This window comes from Hyperoodon ampullatus (assembly GCF_949752795.1).
Source record: "Hyperoodon ampullatus genome assembly, chromosome: 18".
Taxonomy (NCBI): domain Eukaryota; kingdom Metazoa; phylum Chordata; class Mammalia; order Artiodactyla; family Ziphiidae; genus Hyperoodon; species Hyperoodon ampullatus.
Window position 1 is genome coordinate 59079191 of NC_136931.1, and position 20035 is coordinate 59099225.

Sequence of the window (20035 nt, forward strand, 5' to 3'; positions counted from 1 at the left end):
GGCAATGGGATTCATTTATGCACACATAAAAACAGTGTCCATCTTTCTCACGCTGTGTCACTTCCACACCACACGCACCGTGTTTCCAGAGCACTCGGTATCTCCAGGTGTTTAGAGGATGGGTTGGCTCCCCTGATCTCCATTCTCTTCTGTGCATCTCATTCGATGTACTACCACCACACCCTGTCAGTCACTCTGCTGTCAGCCCAGACAGTATCGAGGTCAAACCACCAGATGTCTGGAGTAGTATTTGACCAGCCAGATATTAGAGGCATGTATCCAAAGAGTAAAAATCCCTCTGCACCTAAACAAGGGCTTGAAAACAGGTGACAGGGAAAGCATACTGCTGCTGTTTGCCTCTGCGGAGTAGGATCCAGGACTCCTCAAGACATGGCTCCTACAGAGAAATAAGAGGAGAGGGAGGATCAAGGGAGGGGGGAGGGAAGGGGGAGGAGAGGAGGGAGCTGGAAAGACTTTGGGGTTTTTGGTGACGACGCCTTCCACCTGTTGGAACAGGAGCCCAGTGGGAGGTGGCGGTACCTGGACTCCAAGGAGGGCAGAGGTGGGGAAAGACATGGTGCATCCAGAGAGGTAGGCCTGCAGGATCCTCCAGACACCGTGATAGATTGGAGTAGGTGGAGAGGGAAGGAGGCACCATGGACAGCTCCTCACCTGTGCCCACCAGCTCCAGGGCGTTTCTGTGCTCAGTCAAGGTGGACCTTTATTAATAGAGGCAGCGAAAATGCTGGGCAGTGTCTCCTCCACTCACTACAGTGATGGGGAATCTGGCCTCTGTCTCATGTGAAAGGATTTCTATCCTGTTCCATCTCCAGGTGGAACACCTTAGCCCCAGCAGGGCCCCTGCACACATTGGTCACAGGCCATCACCCCCAGGAGATCACAGAATCTGGCTCGGCCCAGATGGAGGGTCTGGGCAGGGACCCTAGGAGAGAAGCACAACAGGATCTCAGGGTCCACTGTGACAACAGACTTTCCTTCCCTTAGAGGGACAGGAGAGACATAATGCAGAGATTGACCCTCCCAACTTAGGTCAGCCCAGGTGACACAGAGCTAAGCAGCGACTGCAGGGGTGACCTTCCCCCTCCCCACCCCAGGAGCCTAGCAGGTCCTGGAGTAGAGGCTGGACGGAGGCAGGGCCTAGACCCCACCCAGTATCTCCTGCCCCCTGTGTCCCTGGAGGCCTGAGCCCAGGAAGGGGGCGGGATCGGGATATGGCCGGCCTCTTGTCATTTTCTCCGTACTTGTCCTGGGGTGGGAACAGTGCCCGGCAGGTCCGGAAGTGAGCAGGACAGGCTCCCAGGGGCCACAATGGGGCCTACATCACTGGTCTAACAGGAGAGAAGTGGGTGCTCACAGGCCCAACTCTAGATTTCTCTATTTGGGTCACAAAGACCTTGGTTTTTGGAAGGTGTTTCTAGCTAGATGTGTCATAACCAGACTCAACCCAAGTCCAAATGAAACAAGCATGGTATTAACTCATCAGAGATAGAAGCATAGGTAGATAAACAGGTTGATTGATAAATAGCTAGATGATACATAGATACTTAGATATATAGATAGTTACATAGGTAGATATACAGACACTAGATAGATAGCTACACAGATACATACACAGCTACATAGATAAATACATGGATACATAGTTACATAGATAAACAGATCACAGTGTAGAATACCGGTGGGGAAACGTGCTCAGCTTCTGGTCCCTACAGGCTGACCGTTCCCAAAGCACACGTTTCCTCACCCACACACCCAGGTTTCCCACATGCAAAAGGAGAAACAAAATTCTCCTGACAACTTCATGTCGTTACATCGGGAAGTGCAGAGACGTACGTGGCTCATTGGGAGAAACTCAGTCCAGGCCTCCCTCATGTTCTCGAGAGCAGGTTTCACCCTGTCAGGTACAGTGCTTTGTCTCTGTGTCCCTCTGTATCCTGTGACCCTAGGCTGTGCTCTCCGCTCTCACCCCTGCCTCCAAGCTGGCTCAGGTCATTTCGAAACTGAATGTTTCTTAGGCTACGGGTGTGAATGCACTGAAGAGAAAGTTGTGTTTGTCCAACATGGGTGGGCGGGGCTTCTTGGACTGTTATGTGTACAAAGAACCAGGTGGGTCCAGGATGGTGGCTGGATCCTGGTCTGGACCCCGATGCGGTTCACAGGACATGGGCGCTGTGACTCGGCCCGGGCGGCCTTGCGGCTCCCACTCCTGAGTACTTTGAGTCCTACCGTCATGACACCCAGGGGAGGGGCCGGCCCTGTGAGGAGGAGGCCTATCAGGGGGTCAGGACACGGAGGGAGGGAAGGACCTGGGGTTTCTCAGGGTCACAGCCCAATGGAGGGGCTGGTTGAGCCCACGGTACCAGGTGGGTTCACAGGCAGAGCTGGGTTGTTCAGGGAGGGACCTCCGTGTCCTGGGGTGAGCAAGGTGAGGTCTAACAGAGACGGAGAAGGGTCTGCAGCGCCATCTGTGATGTCCTCCTGGGACTTGGTGGGGCTCAGCCCGTCCAAGGGCTCAGACCTGAGGCTGATCCCAGGCTTTACATTCAACCCCCGGGGACACCCAGCCCCAGTGGTCGCTTTCATTCAAGGAGAAGAGAACCAGGTTCTTGGGGTCTGAAATCCTTCCGGGCATCGAGGTCCATGTGGTTTATGATTCTTGGCCCAGACCCCCATATCTGCCCAGACCCCCAGTTCCCCCAGCCCAGCTGACCAGCGCCTCTAAGAAACAGAAGGTCCAGAGCCCTGGGCTCTGCCCTGAGACAGAACCCAGGAAGGCATCCTGCAGATTCGGGGGTGGTGTGGCTGCAGCAGGAGGCCTGCCCCACATGCTGCCGGGAATGTGGGCTCTGCGCTCAGAGTCACTCTCCTTTGGAAAGCACTTCTCTTTCTTTGTGAAAGCAACCACCCTCATTTCCCCCAAAAAACAGGATGAGAAGGCTGGCGACACACTCTCTGTTGAAACTCGTGCCTGTACAGACACTCAGACACAGCAGCTCTGCAGCACTGTGTACTGCCAACCAGACCCGTCACTCATTTTTATATGATGTCACCGCAGGTAGGAAGGCTGCTGGGAGGGGGGGCGGGGGACGTCACTGACAGAGGGCGGTGCTCCACGGGACCTGCCACAAACCTACGGGCGCCGTCACGGAAGCAGCACACAGGCAAGGGCGCCGTGGACGGATTGTTAAGTGAAAAAGCAGTAAAAGTGGCCTCAGTTATATTTCTTGGTGGGAAAGAAAACAATGATATATACACTCAAAAAAAAAAAAAACACTGGGAGAAATAATAACAAGAGTGTGCATTTGTCTAGCTCTTTTTTTTTCTTTTTTGTCTGAATATCGTTTTCTTTACTCTATTGTCCAGTTGGGTTTCAGATTCAGAGAACGACCCAACCTCACTCTCACTCACGTTCTGCCCCTGGACCTTCAGTATTGGTTCTCTTCTCCAGGACCTCAGAGTTCAGACAACATGGTCTCTCATTCAACAAGCCCTGTTAGAACAGTGGTGTCAAATTTATTATTCAAACTGGGCATCTTTCATTTGAGTTATTCAGATTTTGAATAATTTGATTTAAATGAACCATTAATCACTAACTCTTCAAAAATTTTTTTAATTGAAGTATAGTTGATTTACAATGTTGTGTTAGTTTCAGGTGTACAGCAAAGTGATTCAGATGTGTGTGTGTTTATATATATATATATATATATATATATTCTTTTTCAGATTTTTTCCATTATAGGTTATTATAAGATATTGAATATAGTTCCCTGTGCTATACAGCAGGTCCTTGTTGTTTATCTATTTTTTATATAGTAGTGCGTATCTGTTAACCCCAAGCTCCTAATTTATCTCTCCTTCCCCTAATCAGTAACTCTTTATCAAGAAGCTCCCGGGGCTTCCCTGGTGGCGCAGTGGTTGAGAGTCTGCCTGCCGATGCAGGGGACATGGGTTCGTGCCCTGGTCCGGGAAGATCCCACATGCTGTGGAGCGGCTAGGCCCGTGAGCCATGGCCGCTGAGCCTGCGCGTCTGGAGCCTGTGCTCCGCAACGGGAGAGGCCACAACAGTGAGAGGCCCGCGTACCACAAAAAAAAAAAAAAGAAGCTCCCGGTTTGGGGAAGAGGTTCTGTTACTGAGTGCTGATGGTACTTGATACCATCAGAGCAAAATGCACAGTCATCTGAAATAGGGGTTTTATACTATTTCATATTGTTGTTGAATCTTTTCTATAATTCAGAAAAATCATTTGGTTTGATCATTTAATCTTTTTTTTATTATATTATGAAACAACGTACCACCTTTTTGGAATTGATGATTTCTGATTGACAGGACTCTACTTTGTGTTATCAAAGCACCGTTAAAAGCCCTACATGGTGTGTGTCATTCCTTAGGAAATCAAAATATGGAGAAGTTAGGTAGTGCTGCATATAAATGAACATACTGTCATTGGTATGAATTAGATTTGTGTGTATGTGTGCAAGCACATGTGCATGTGTGTGCATGTATTTGTGTGCATGGGTGTGTACGTGTGTGTGTGCGCGTGTGTGTGTAGAAGATCATGATGCACAGCAGTTCAGCAGAAGAAATGAAAAGTCTTTGTCTATCAGTGATCTCTCAGGAGCTGCCCCCACTTAATGGCAAGACACTCACACATACACACCACACACACCCACACACACACACACACACATACACACCCACACCCACCCCCCCACACACCCACACACACCCACACACACATACACACACACACAGTACTGGAGTTTGATACTTAGCCCCTCCCAATCATTATCAACAACCTCATGGCATTTATTCCATCTCAGCGTCCCCCTCTCCACACTCCTCCCAGGACGGTGTCCAGGGTAGAGGTAGCAATTGTCTGATGTCACTGTTGAGATGACTCTGGGTACCTGCTGGCCCCAGGTCGGAGCTGACTGGGTCTGTGGGGTTTGCTCCCTGGGTGGCTGGAGACCCTGCTGATGTCTGGGCCCAGTGGGCAGGGGGTCCATCCTCACTCTGCTCCCTAAGGGCTTGGGGACCCTTCAGGTCATCCCAATGTCCACTGTGTCCAGGGCTTCAGTGTCTGAGCATCTGCTTCTGCCCCATCTGGTCTGGGGGGGATCTCTCCTCCCACCACGACAGGACCCACTGTGACCCCCTGGTGGTCGCCCCCCTGGACACACCTGTGGGGGGAGGTGTCCAAGTGCAAGGTAGACCCTCCCTCCCTGGCCACGCAACACCACCACGTGGCTCATCCTCCAGGTGGCACTTGGGGACCTCAGAGCAGGAGAGGATGTCCTTCCATGCAGGAAAGTCCCTACAGCCCAGGGCCCTGAGTTTGTGCTCTGTGTCCGGTGGGTCCGAGGGTCAGGAAGAAGAAACTAGTCCTGACGTCCTGTTTCCTGTCCTCTCCCTGGGTCCTCCTCCCCTTCCCACCAATACCCCGAGACGGGAAAGGCTTTTCTCTTTGTTTTAATTGCCCCCAAACCCTGTCTGCTCCCCACTGTGGCCTTACTGCCTGGACTCACAGGGATCCTTTTCAGTGGAGCAGACACTGGGCCTGGTCAGCCATCCATGCTCTAGGGGCTAGAATAATGAGGAATCCTCTCCAGGAGTGCCAGCTCTCCACACTTCTTTTTGCTACGTGCCCACCTGTCCACCTGTCTACCTGGGGTCAGAGTCAGGCCAGATTTTAGGGGAAATGCACCATTCTAACTGTGATGGTGAAATTGTGTCAACCTGCCTGGGCTAAGGGACCCCCAAGAGCTGGTAAAACACTATTTCTGGGCGTGTCCGTGAAGGAGATTCTAGAAGAGATTAGCTTCGGTTTACTGGCCAAGTGAAGAGATCCACCCTCACAATGTGGGCAGCTCCATCCCATTTCCTGGGGGCCCCAATAGAAAAGAAGGGGAAGGGTGGTGAATCCCCTTTCTCTTCTTGAGCTGGGACGTCCAGCATCTGCCCTCAGACCTCAGAGCCCCTAGTTCTCGGGCCTCCGGATGTTGGGATTTACACCAGCCACCCTCCAGGTCTCAGCCTTCACACCCACACTGAATTCTATCACCGCTGTCCTGGGTCTGCAGCTCCAGATGGCAGGTCATGGGACTTCTCCACCTCCGTAACCCCGTGAGCTTGTTCACATGAGAAATCTCCCCTTACAGATACCCACACAGCCTATGTAACAGAACCTATCAGTTCCATGTATCTGCAGAACACTGAATAATACAGTAATAGTGGGAAAATGAGAGAGAGAGAGAGAGAGAGAATGAAACAAATTCAGCCCAGAACGGAACCAAGGAAACAATGATGAAGACCTGAGTTAGGAAACAGATCTCTGGAGGAAACTAACCTTGAGTACAAATAGGAAATTAAAGATCAGTACTGATTAAAACTGAGTTGCAAGGCTGGGCCCCCCTCTGAGCCAGGACAGAAACCTCCCAGCTGGTGAGATGCAGCTGGTCCTGAGGTCAGAGCAGTGAGTCAGGTGCCCACATGGGCCTGCAGCCCCCGTCACTCAGAGCTGGCCGACCTTGGGCAGGTTAACTAATGTTTTAGTCCCTAGTTTCTTTAAAAAAAAAAAAAAGAAGAAGAAGAAAAGAATAGGGCATAGGGCATTCTGTCGAGGGTTTGTACAAAGTTTAAACATGCTAATGTTTGCATAGAACTAAAATTGCCATTGCACCATTGTAAGAGCTGGCTGAAGTTTAAAAATATTCTTAAGATATATAAGAACATTTCAAATACCAGGCCTGTACCAGGGATTCAGTTTTCTTCTGTTTCTATCAAAAAAAATATACAAGACGCAAAAATTGAAAATTGGATGCTGGCGGCCCCTAGCGGGTCTTCAGAGTAACGTTTCGTTTTAATCTGAGTGGGAACCGCAGGTCAGACCCTGTAAGTAGGGCGGTGACCACCTACACGTCCCACTCACAGCGGGATCGGGGCTCTCCGGGCGAGGGGCTCCCGGTGACCCCACGTCCTTGGCGGCGCAGCTGGTCCCGCTCCGGAGACGTGGTCGTGCAGATCCCAAGTGTTTCATGTTGAGACAGCCCGGAGTGGCCTTGTTTAGAAGCCCTGTAGCTTCAGCAACAAGGCTAAGTAATCAAGTGGGCAATTGTGGACGGATCTAAGTCTGTGTGAACTGACATTAGGAAGGAATATATTTGGTTATATCTGTTCATGTAACACGTCCGTGAGGCCCGCCCACGTGTCAGTGATGGAGCGGGGGCGGGGTCAGGGAGAGAGGTATGAGGTGTCCCAGGTGTGGAATTCAGCGGGCGCTGGGCGGACTGACATTGTGCACGTGGAACAGAAGATGACGAGCAGACTTCGGCAGATATGGGGATCTGCTTTCTGCGCAGCCAAGGCAGGGTAAGCCCTTACCCGGGCGGAGGCCGTCTCACTGTGCGTTTCAGCTGTGTAACTATTACAGCCAATAGACCCAAAAGTGTAACGACTCACGTGGTAGGAATTAGTTCCTCTTCCAGGAAACAGGTGAAGCTGATTCCAGCTCAGCAGGGAGGTGCTTTAAAATACTGTGTATTAATTCTAAAATGTGAGGGAGCAGATCAGGAGACGCCTGCCATTGAAAAGATATTTCATCACAGTTCCCAGGAGGAGGGGGCATGCATGCCACCCACCAGGGCCACGTAGGGAAGCACCAGAGACAGAAAGGAGGAGATGGAGTGAGGGGAAATGGGAGCCTTTACTGTGGTTTCCACAAGAAGGAATGGGCAGGAAAGGGTAAACAGGCATGGGATTGGCTGGATTAATGATTTCAGCGGGTTCTGGGGTGGAGGGGGCGTCCCTAGTTGTCATGTGCTTGGCCCTAGCGTGACAAGGGCGGGTGGATCGCGACCCAGACTGTGGATCCCCATAAAGGAGGGGGTGCGGGTGTGGACTCTGGATTGACTGGTTTGTATTTGATAAATGCACCCCAAGAAGAGGATTCTTGCTCAGGAGCTGGGGCAGGGTGGGGGGCAGTGAGGGAGGAGGCGGGAGGACAATGCAAGTGACTCAGGCATATTATCGGGTCATCTAGGAAAAGGTGTGTCCAGTGTCAACCTTAAAACTAAATGTTATTTTACTGGCAAAATGAGTTTATTTAGGAATGGCAGAGGAATTGCGATTCAGGACATTCAAACTATGGCAAACCACAGTCAAGTCCAGAGAACAAGGAAGAGGAATGTTACTTTATAGAGAAAAAGGAGGAAGCTGGAAGGGGCTGCTTTGACTGAAAGTCCCTTGGAGAAAACCAAAGGTCAGGGTGGTGGTGGTTTCTCATTGGCTGGGCTGTTGCTGTTTCTCCTTGGCTAGGTTGTGACTGTTTCTCATTGGCTGGGCTGAGGCTGTTTTCTCATTGGCTGAGTTGTTGCTGTTTCTCATTAGCTGAGCTGGTGCTGTTTCTCATTAGCTGAGCTGGTGCTGTTTCTCATTGGCTAAGTTGTGACTGTTTCTCATTGGCTAGCCTGTTGCTCTTTTCCTTAGCTGGACTGTTGCTGTTTCTCATTGGCTGGGCTGTTGCCGGGCGAGGAGAAAATCATCCTTCTTCTGAAAATCAAGCTTCTTCCTGCCCAGGAATGTAACATAAGCTGCAGCAGAGGGTAGGAGTGAGAGAGCTCCCCTTTAGGGCTTCCCAACTCCGTTTTAAATTAGGTTTCCCTTTATTAATTTTCACACTAGCATATGCATGTGTGACTCATGTTAAAGCATCAACTTTATAGAAACCTGAAATATAACTAATACAAGGGGTATAACAGGCTGTATTCTATAGGGTCATCCTGGGAACCAGGTGCCACACTCAGCGTGTGGGTCCAAGGTCACCCAGGGCATCCATATCCATCAGCAGAAGGGAAGAGCCGTGAGGATCCTGTGTGGGAGGTTCACGGGCCAGGCCTGAAAGAAGCTCCGTCCATCCAGCTCACATGCCACTGTGAACTTCATCCCAGGACACAGATAACTGCAGGGAGGTCGGGGAGATCATCTCGCTGAGAGCCCAGGAAGGGAGGCCACGGTGCTGGTGAGCAGCCACAGTCCTGTTACACAGGGACCACCTGTCACTTTGAGCACTGGGTGGGGGCAGGGGGGGTTAACGGGTTGTGGGGCGCGTTTCCAGTCTCCACTGCTTCCTCCCCGACCTCCTCTTACGTAGAGGTTCTAGGGACACAAGAAATAGACTCTCAGACATTGATCATTTCACAAGCTAGTGGAAGAAGGAAACATTCCTGCAAGGAGGTACTTAGAATTCAGAGTGAGACATTCAATCCCAGAGGAGCCCACAAGCGGAGGTGGTGCTGAGGACCAACACTCACTCAGGTAGACAGAATAACAGACCCAAAGATGTCCACATCTGACTCCCTGGAGCCAACTGCTGTGTTACCTTAGGTGCAAAAAGGGTCTTTGCAGGTGTGATTGAGTTAAGGATCTTGAGGGGGCGGTGAAAATGAGCTTGGATGTTCCAGGTGGACCCAATGTAATCACCAGGGTCCTTGTAAGAGGGAGGAGGCCGGTCAGAGAGAGGGAAGGAGGTGTGACCACAGAAGCAGGAGTCCTAGTCAGAGGGAGGATTTGAAGAGTCTACAGTTCTCATTATTTTTTTAAAAAATTTATTTATTTATTATTATTATTTTTTTTTTGCGGTACACGGGCCTCTCACTGTTGTGGCCTCTCCCATTGCGGAGCACAGGCTCCAGACGCGCAGGCTCAGCGGCCATGGCTCACGGGCCCAGCCGCTCCGCGGCATGTGGGATCTTCCCGGACTGGAGCACGAACCCGTGTCCCCTGCATCAGCACGCGGACTTTCAACCACTGTGCCACCAGGGAAACCCTACAGTTCTCCTTGAAGGCAGAGGAAGGGGCCCCGAGCCAAGGAATGCAGACGGCCCCCTTTAGACGCTGCTAAAGGTAAGGGAATGGATTCTGCCCTGGAGCCTTCAGAAGGAATGCAGCCCTGCTGACCCCTGATTTTAGCCCAGTTTAACTGATGCTAGCCTTCTGAGCTCCTGAACTGTAGGATAATAAGTTGTGTTGTTTGGTGCCAGTATGTGAGTGGTTCGTTACAGCAGCAACTGCAAGCTTTTGGGGATGAACAGCCTCCAATCCCAAACCTGAAGGGCATTAGCCAGGTGAGGGGGTGAAGGTCAGATCAAGGACAGTGTCCTGCAGCTGATGGGTCCTCTTGTGTTTGGAGAACGCATGGCGTCCGGTGGGGATGAACTGGAGTAGGGGTGGGAAACGGGGACCTGCATGTTCCTCTGGGGGCACCGCCCGAGGGACCCTCCCCCTGCAGTCGTGGTCTCATCAACCCCCTCGGCCAGTCCACACGTGTCCGTGCGTGTGGGTGTGTGCATAAGTATATGCGTTTGTACACTGCATGTGTGCATTCGTGGGTGTGCACATGGCGGGGGGATGGGAGCTGTATCAGGTGGGGCAGGCCTGTGCCTTCACCCAGACAGAAGTCCCCTCAGACATCTCCCTCTCTCATCCCTGAGACACACACTTGAATCAGAAAACACAGATGCCCTTTTTGTCGTTTCCCTCACTAAGTTTTGAGTGACTGTGGAGGCAGAGACTGGGACCTAGAACCTATGTACCCCAGCGCCACACGCAGGGCTGATGCAGTTGGGCCCGTGAGGACATTTATTGATGAACAAGGCGAAGCATGATCCAGAAAACAGGGTATCAGCAATAAGCTGCATAAGTATAGCCCAGATTCAAGATCAACTACTGAACTCTAGGAAGGTTTGTACAGTCAGCTGAGAAAACAAAACAGATCTCTGGGGGCAGTGGAGGATTCACAGGACATATCTGGAATCAGCTGGGCGACTGTAGGACCATAGCTGGGTCTCTGGAAACAGCCAAGAGACTGCAGCTGGGTCTCTGGAAACAGCCAAGCACTATAGCTGGTTCTCTGGAAACAGCCAAGGGACCACAGCTGGGTCTGTGAAACAAGTGCTAACACATTCTCTCCAAGGAGCTAGTTGATTGTGGGAGGGGCCGCATGGTGAATGTATCTCCTAGAAGTTGATTGGGGGTCTCAGGACTCCAGCTCTTGCCTGCAGGAGAATTGACTGGATGACTTCAGGAAGGGACGATTCCACAGGGAAACCCTCCAAATGTCCACTGCAGGCTTTTGCAAGAGTGTCCTCCTGTGTCCTTAGTGCAGAGGCCAGGTGGGCCTGGGGTCAGTTTCTGGCAAGGGCTGCATACGTGCTGGACTTGGCTGTGGGCTCTGTGGACAGTGGGGGCACAGCTCTGGCCACCCTCTGTGTGAGGGCCGGGTGGTCCAGCTGGGCATATATCACCTCCTGGGGGCCTCCTGCAGCAGGGGCCTGAGGAGAGAGACTCAGGGTGAGTATGGGTGGCTGAGGTGAGGGAGGGGCTGTGGGAGGGGAAGACTTTGGTCGCCAGACTCCAGGTGCCCCTGCACATCCCACCTCCTGAATCGTCCCTGTGCAGTCCCCTCCCCAGAGAAGCAGGGCTGGTCTGTGTGACCAATAGAACACGGCAGAGTGAGGGCCACCTGCATGGGGGAGGCCACAGAAGACGTCGTGCCTTCTGTTCCTCCCTCTGTGGGGTCCCTCCCTCTGGGGGAGGCTGGCCGCCATGGGGAAGCCCGTGGGGTGGGGAAATGGGGCTCCTGCCCACAGCCAGGGGACTGAGCCATCGTGGAAGTGGATCTTCCAGCCTCAGTTGAGCCTCAGATGAATGCAGCCCTGGTTGGCATCTTGACAGCAACATCAGGACAGGCCATGAGCCACCACCACCTAGCTGATCCGATTCCTAATTCCTGGCCCAGGAAACTGAGCTGATTTTGTTAAGCTGCTAAATTTGGGGGACTTTGGTACCCAGCAGGAGGTGACTAATGCAAGCACTTACTGAGGTGTCCACTTCCACATTCTTCTCAGGAAGTCTGTCGACGGTGGACAGATCTGGCAGGGAGAGGACAAAGGGTCGGTTCTCTGGGGTGGACCTTAGGAGGCAAATACGCCTGACCTCATAGCTTCATATTTGGTCTCCCATCCCACCTGGAACATCCTAGAATGCTCCCAGGCGCCCCCTACCACATTGCTTCCTGATGGCACTGAATCCTCACCTCCCCCCTCCCAGACCTGTCCCCCATCCTTGTCTTTACCTGGTGTCCCATCTGGGACGTCCACAGGTGGGCTGAGCCTGAGGAGAAAGGACATGTGAGCCCTCGGGGCTGCCTGGGGGCAGGGGACTGGGGGCCTGGGGGTCATTCCCAGGAGCCTCACCTCTCCTGGGGCTTCTGCTCCTCACCTTCGCTTCTGGGGGGCCCTGAGGACAGTCGGGTGTGAATTGAGAAGAGAAGCCTTCTTCCCAACACCCCAGACAGCCTACCCGGGTCACCCCACCCTGTCCCTGAGACCTACCCCGTTTTCTCTCGCGCTGACGATGGAGGAGGAAGAGGCCCAGAAGGAGGAGACAAAGGAGAAAGGCCACAGGGACCCCAATGAGAATAGAAACATGCTCTGTCGGCAGGCCTGTGGGAGGTGGGAGAACGGAATCCGATGACCAGCAGCATGCATTTATCGAGCACCTGCAGCATACCCACCACGCGCTGGGTGCTTGTCGTGTTCCCACTTACATACAGATCTCTCATGCCCAATAGTCCTGCGACGTGGGACTCATTATCCCCGCTTTCCAACACCGGGTCTGAGCGCTGAGGTCCTCTGTCCACAGGGCACTGGTCAAGCTGGAGTCTGAGCAGCGCCAAAGCCCCTTCTTTCCCCCTTTCCCCGAGGAGCCCGCGCCGGGGTGGTGCCTCCGCGTCCCCCTTGCCCGTCAGGACGCTTCGTGTCCTGCGGACGCGTCTGTGTCTCCGAGGAGTGAGGAGGGTCTGGGTCAGAGGCCCGACCTGGACAGAGAAGCCTCTGAGTCCCCCATCCCCACCCCCAAGGGGTCTCCTCCCCGGACCCCGACCTGCTCCCTCTAGAACAGCCCCATGGACCTTTCTGTGCGGATGGTTACCACCACGGTAGTCACGCGGGGCAATTTTCATTGAAATTTAGTTTAACTAAAGTTAAAAGATCGCCAGCTGCACTAGCCGCTGCGCTACCCCTGGCTAATGACACCCTCCCGGGATGACGCAGATACACAGCATCTCCTTCCCGCAGGAGGCTGTGTGGGACAGCCGCGCTTTGTGCACCTTTACAGAGACGGAAACCCAGTAGGAACGAGAGCGGGACCCTCTGCCTGCTCACCTCCTCTGGGTTCCCACCCCAAGCACAAGAATCCGCATCTCTGATCTCTTCTGCTTTTCGCAGCAATCCCTGATGGGGCGGAACTGCTCTTCTGTGAGTGAAGGAGCCAAGACCCGATGTCCTCGAGCTGCCTGAAGCCCAGCCTTTAGCAGGTGAGAGGATGCAGCACCAGCCACGAGCTGCACTCCACGCATGCGCCTTTGGTCCGTCACCTCCTTTACATCTCCTAAGTGCTGCGCTCAGCGTGGCTCATTTTACAGGTGGTCCAGCTGAGGTCTTGGGGGCTGGTACACCCACAAGGTCGGAGCCCTTCATCCCCTCTTCTGGTCAGCGCCCCCTCCCTCCCACTGCTCCAGAGGTTGAGTCCTCAACATCCTTTAAAGTAGAAAATTGCATTTCTTGGAGCATCCTTTCCTCCACACTGTGTCCTTGGTCCAGGATCCACGACCCCATCCTGCGTTTTAACACCATTGCTGCCTGAGCTTCCCCTGATGACATTTACTACGGTTTAGAATAGCATATATGTTATACACGTACAAATAATATATAGCAATATGTTTACATCTATAACGTATATTACATATTATATAAATATGCTTAATGCTTAAATAATAAATATAAATATATTTTAAATTATGTGTTTTTAACTTACATATGTATAATTTAATTTATATGAATAATTTAAATTATACATAATTATGCTATACATAAAAACTATATCAATTCTACATATTTAATATATATTATGGGACACATTTTAATATTTACATATACAAATTATAGTAATACCTAATACATGATAACATAATATATAACACACATTACTCATGTAACAATATAGTAATGTATATTATATTGTATTACTTATATATTTAATAGTGTAACTATGTTCTAATTTACTTAAATTATAGATCTGAAATTTTACATTGTAAGTTATATGTTTATATTTTTATATGCCCATATATGCTTATATACATCCCTATTATTCATTCTGTTGAATTCTCCCGCTAAAGTTTGGGAGGCCAGGGACCCTTTCTCCTCATTCACCATGTGCATCAGTCCCACGGCAGGAGGGTGTCTGGTGCACACGAGGTGAGAAGAAAATATTTCCTCGGTATTAATAAGATTAGCATTTCTCCAGGTTGTCCCATTTGGCAGCATATATAAGCAGGTGTCCTGTGTAAGTGAAGTCCTGTGTCCCCAAAGCAGCACGGCGGGGTTGGTGCCCCAGGAGGGTGTGAAGGGGGTCAAAGTGTCCCCAGTGGGCGCTGACTCCAGGACATCCTGGGGGCTGACTGCACACAGGGACAGGGACGGCCTCATCCCAGAGGTCCCCCAAAGCACCATCCAGCCCTGGTCAGGGGTCTAGGACCATGTGACGTGCCCGATGGAGGGTGGGCCACACCACAGGGGACACATGGCCTAGGGGCCCCACAGATTCTCACCCAGTAGAAAGGACAGTCAACACCATCCTGAGGGAAAAGACACAGGTTCCCTTGAAGGGGTCTGTCCCCACCCCGTCTCTGGAAGCGCTCTCCCCGCCAGCCCAGCAGGGACAGCTCTGTGCCCACCCTGATGCTGGGGCTGAGTGCCCAGGTCACCGTGGTGTCCAGGTGAGACGAGGCTCCAGGGACCTGAGCCAGGTGTGAAGGCAGAGAGATGTGTGTGCAGAGGGAAGAGGGAGCCAGAGGGCTTGGGGGTCGGGAGGCGGCAGGGGAGCCTGTGGACGGAGGACACAGCTGGGGACAGGGTCCAGGGACCTGGGGCAAACCTGAGGGCAGAGCAGAGACCTCCTCACCTGTCACCACCGGCTCCAGGGCATCCCTGGGCTCAGACCAGTCACTACCTGTGCGATAGAGGCACTGGTAATGCTGGGCAGTGTCTCCACTCACAGCGGTGATGGTGAATCTGGCCTCTGTCTCGTGTGGACCAATTTGAGACACAGTATTCTCATCCTTGAAGTCACTCCTATTTTCCTTCCTCTCCAGACGGAATTCCTCAGCCCCAGCAGGGCCCCTGCACACAATGGTCACAGGCCACCCCTGGGGGCTTACAGAGTCTGGCTCAGCCCTGGTGGAGCGTCTGGGCAGGGTCCCTAGGATGGGTAAGAGCAGAATCTCAGCATCCATTATGTGAAAATCATCACATCACATAATTCACTCATTTTTGTTGCTCAGTTCAGTACTTTTTTTTTTGAAACTTGCAAAATTGTGCAACCATCACCACAATACAATTTTTTTTTTTTGGCTGCACTGCATGTGGGATCTTAGTTCCCCAACCAGGGATCAAACCCACACCGCCTGCATTGGAAGCGTTCAGTCTTGACCACTGGACCACCAGGGAAGTCCCACAATCCAATTTTAGAACATTTCCATCAGCCTCCCCCAAAAGACCCCCTCATGCCCATTCTATGAGCCTCTAAATTCTCGTTACTGCGGAGTTATTTTCCCCACTTGACTTAAGGACCCTGAGACTTGGTCACATCTTGCTCAGCGTGACATGGGAGGTATCAGAACAGACTGGGGGCCCCCGGTCATGTCTGCTGCAGGGGGCGGCTCCCTCCCTGCCCACGGCCACTCTAGGGGGACAGAGAGAGCTGGGAAGGTGGCACAGGATGGGAATGACCGGGTCATTCCTGGGACAAGGGGGAAAGCAGGAGTCTGGAGTCGGTAGGAATGGTCTGGGCTGGGTCTGAAGGGCCGCTGCCAGTCCCAGGTGGGATCGTGTGGGGTGAGGGGCGTCGTCTACAGCGCAGCGGCGGAAGTGTGTGTGTGTGTGCGCGCGTGCGTGCGTGTGTGCGTGTGTGTGTGTGTGTGTGGTGGGGGGGAGCTGGAGCACAGCTCTGATCCCACCTTCCCCAGCAGGTGAGGATCCCTGTGTCCAGTGTAAGTTCCCTGTGCAGAAATCATCCCTGGGTTTTCTCTGTATTTTTACCTTCGTCTCAGCTTATTTCCATTTCCCTGTTCCTGAGGCTCTGGAAACCCCAAATGTCTGAACTAGGCTGGGGGCAGGGGGAAGAGCGGGTGTGTAGCCCTGAAACAGGAAGCTGGCCTCACATTCAGCAAAATCCCCCATAGAGGCAGCGGGCTGGCAGAGGTCACTCACTCATTGTTGTTATTGTCTTTATCTGGAGGTTAAGTGTGGTTTAAGGACATGCATATAGATGTCAAGTTGACAAGGGGAGGATTTGTGATGTTTAATTTTGTGTGTCACCTTGGCTGGGCCATGATCAGTTATGTGGTCAGACATTCTGGATGTTTCTGCAAGCGTGTTTTTGGATGATATTAACATTTAAATCACTGGATTTAAAAGAATTATTTTTAATTAATTAATTTTATTTATTTTTGACTGCGCTGGGTCTTCGTTGCTTCGTGCTGGCTTTCTCTAGTGTGGCGAGCGGGGGCTACTCTTTGTTGCGGTGCACGGGCTTCTCATTGCGGTGCCTTCTCTTGTTGCAGAGCATGGGCTCTAGGGGCGTGGGCTTCGGTAGTTGTGGCTCGCGGGCTCTAGAGCGCAGGCTCACTAGTTGTGGTGCACGGGCTTCGTGGCTCCGCGGCATGCGGGATCTTCCCGGACCAGGGCTTGAACCTGTGTCCTCTGCATTGGCAGGCAGATTCTTAACCACTGCACCACCAGCGAAGCCCCTCAATCATCGGATCTTGAGTAAAGCAAATTGTCCTCCATAGTGTGGGTGGGCCTCATGCAATCAGCTGATGGCCTGAATTGAACAGAAGAATGACCTCTCCTGAGCCAGAAGGGATTCTGCCAGCAGACTGCCTTTGGACTTGAACCTCAGCATCAGCTCTCCTAGGTCTCCAGCCTGCAGCCCACCCTTCAGATTTTGGACTTGCCAGCCTCCATAATCATGTGAGGATATTCCATAAAATCGTGTGTGTGTGCGTGTGTGTGTGTGTGTGTGTGTAGTATGATATATATATATATATATATATATATATATATATATATATTCACATGCCTCCTATTTGTTTTGTTTCTATGACAAACCCTGGCTCAGGGGTACAGGGTTTCCTATTGGGGTGATGAAAATGTCTTGGAGCCACTTAGCAGTGATGGTCGCACAAGATTGTGAATGCACCAAATGCCACTGAACTGTACACTTTCAAATGGTTAACAGTCACTTTTATGTTATGTGAACCTTACTGCACTAGGGAAAAAGGGAATGATGTTTGTAAAGCAGGCAGCACAGCCCTGACGTTTCATGAGTGCATTCTTACTGCACTCCTACTATACACCCGTAGCATATCCATAAAAGACAACCTTATGACCAAGCCAAGTCTAGGGTGCGTCCATTTTGCTGTCTGTCTACTTCCCCCAGTGTAGAGTAGAAAGGAAGTTGTCTTCTCCTGATGGTCATTCTGTGGTCAGTCTGATCCTCATCTGCATATTGAGCTTCCCTGCCTCTGAAACAATTCTGGCTCCTTCTCTGCGTGGCCCCAACACCCCCGGACCTGTATCTGGACACTCTCCCTATTTCACCATCAGGACCCAACCCCAGGAAGGTAGGTTCTGCAGCTGCTGTCCACAGTGCTGATGGGGATTTGACTGTGGAGTCTAGTTTCAGCACCATGGTCAGAGTCTAGGAAGACAACACAGCCTCCCCCATTTTCTGATATCTCAGTGGTCAAGTAGGCATCAGCTGAGCCCCATCTTTGGTCCTGTTGTGTAGACTCCATGCAGGATTCAGTTAAGACATACTCAGTCAGAGCTTGAGGGTAAATTGGAAAAATACGGGGGATGTCTGTAGTTGGCAATGATTCAGACTCCCTTCACAATCCATGCATCCTGAATATGGATAAAGCTCAGAAGCCTGGGATGTTGGTCCCACACTCAGCATCACAGCCACTGGAGCAGACCAGCATGTCATATAATGTTCGTTTTCCCCTATCCACCTCAGAACTGTCCTTTACCAGACCAGGTTCAGGATACCAGATACTGGGTATGACCAAAAGATAGAGGACTGGGCTCACACCAAACCGGTTTCAAAACCTAGATCTGCCTCTTGCTAGCTCTGTGTCCCTGGGAATGTCATTCTCCCTCTCTGAGGCTCACTTTGCTTTTCTGGAAAATGGCAATGATAATGGTGTCTGCTTCAGAGGACGCAGGTGATCAGAGATTATTCTATTCTGTTTCTCATAGGAAGCAAGCAGTTTGGCTAAGAGCTCAGGATCTTGAGCCAGGCATCCTGAGATTTGATCATAGCTCTGCCTTTTATTAACTTTGTGACTGAGGGTAAGTCACCCGATTGCCTCTACTTTGTCATCTATCAAATGAGGATAATGCCAGGACCTGCTTTGTGGGACTTTGGTGAGAAACGAAATAGTTCATACACGAGGTGTGTGGAGTAGAATGCCTGGCATTTACTTAGCACTCGTTCAAGGATGTGAGCTGTCACGACTATTGCCGTCATCATCATGTGCCTAGACACAGCCTGGCAAACCGCTTGGGTTTGGTAATGATAGCTGCTTTTATGAATTATTGTTAGGATTTCTGTGAGGGTCCTTGGATCTCTGACACGGATGAAGAAACTAAAGCTACAAGGTGAAAAGTGGCTTGCCGGGGTCACACAGCCAAGAGCTCCAAGCCAAGGCTGTCTGACACCAGCGCACAGGCTTTGGCCACATTCCCGCCTGCCCACATTTAGCAGAAGGGCAGGAAGGACCTTAGGAATCCCCGACCCACCCTCAGGTGGAAGACCGAGGCTCGTGGTACGTTGGCCAGGAGTTTGCAGCAATTATCTCCTGGCCCTTCCCTATTTCCTCAACTTTGCCAGTTGTGCCAGGATACTCCTTTCCTTCACAGAACCTGCAAAGGATCCCAGGAACTTTTCCTGCTGGGGTTGTAACCAGAGGGGGAGGGAACTGCAGATGGTCATTTGGAAACATTGTTGGTTGTCCAGACCACGGGGAGGGGGGAGCTACTGACATCTAGTTGGTGGGGCCTTGGGAACATCCCACAGTGCACAGGATGGCCCCCAACCCTCCCACCACAAAGAATGATCCAGCCCTTAACGCCAGTAGCTCCGCTGGTCTATGTGTTTGTAAGAGCCCAGCCCAGTTGGAAGGTGTATACTGCAAACTAATTTTATGGGGCTTGGATGGGATGAGGTCATTAAAACCTTATTAGTTAGGGTTATTTTCCTTTCTCTCTTTACAAGGTTGGGGGGGCAGGCTTCCCTGGAGGTCTAGTGGTTAGGACTCCGCGCTCTCACTGCTGAGGGCCCAGATTCAATCCCTGGTTGGAGACGAAGATTCCACAAGCCGTGAGGTGTGGCAAAAAAAAAAAAAGAAAAAGAAAAAAAAGAAGAAAAAATCTTTCCTTTCTCTCTTTACAAGGAGGATGTATTCAGGTATCATTTATGTAACTAAAAATTACTTTACAAAAGAAGAAACAAAAATAGCAGCAAATGTATCCAAACCAAGGAAAGAAATAAAACTCTTTCCAAGCTGTGTGTGTATTGGGGGGTGTTGCGGGGGAATGCATTGGGAGCCAGCTCAGCTGGAAGGAGGAGGGAGCTCCAGAGACAGAGCTCAGACCAGACTGGCGGCAGTCCCAGGGCTCCCTCTGTTGGCACAGATCCTGTCTCCAGCTCTTCTTCTTTTTTCTTTCTTTCTTTTTTTTTTTTTGGCCGCACTGCATGACTTGCAGGATCTCAGTTCCCTGACCAAGGATCGAACCCTCGCCCCCTGGAGTGGAAGTGTGGCGTCTTAACCACGGAACCACCAGGGAAGTCATCTGTCTCTGTCTCTCTGTCTCCCTCCCTCCCTCCCTCGCT

At 51.5% G+C, this 20035-nt stretch overlaps 1 pseudogene across 1 annotated transcript; it reads right to left on the bottom strand.

Moving 5' to 3' along the window:
* Positions 1–11202: 11202 nt before the first annotated feature.
* On the bottom strand, positions 11203–15371 carry LOC307066929 (leukocyte-associated immunoglobulin-like receptor 1; annotated as a pseudogene). Its single transcript has 7 exons — positions 15041–15371; positions 13243–13311; positions 12412–12522; positions 12299–12316; positions 12153–12190; positions 11897–11949; positions 11203–11349 (listed from the first exon to the last, which is right to left on the bottom strand). The product of its transcript is annotated as a leukocyte-associated immunoglobulin-like receptor 1 (transcript).
* Between the last annotated feature and the right edge of the window lie 4664 nt (positions 15372–20035).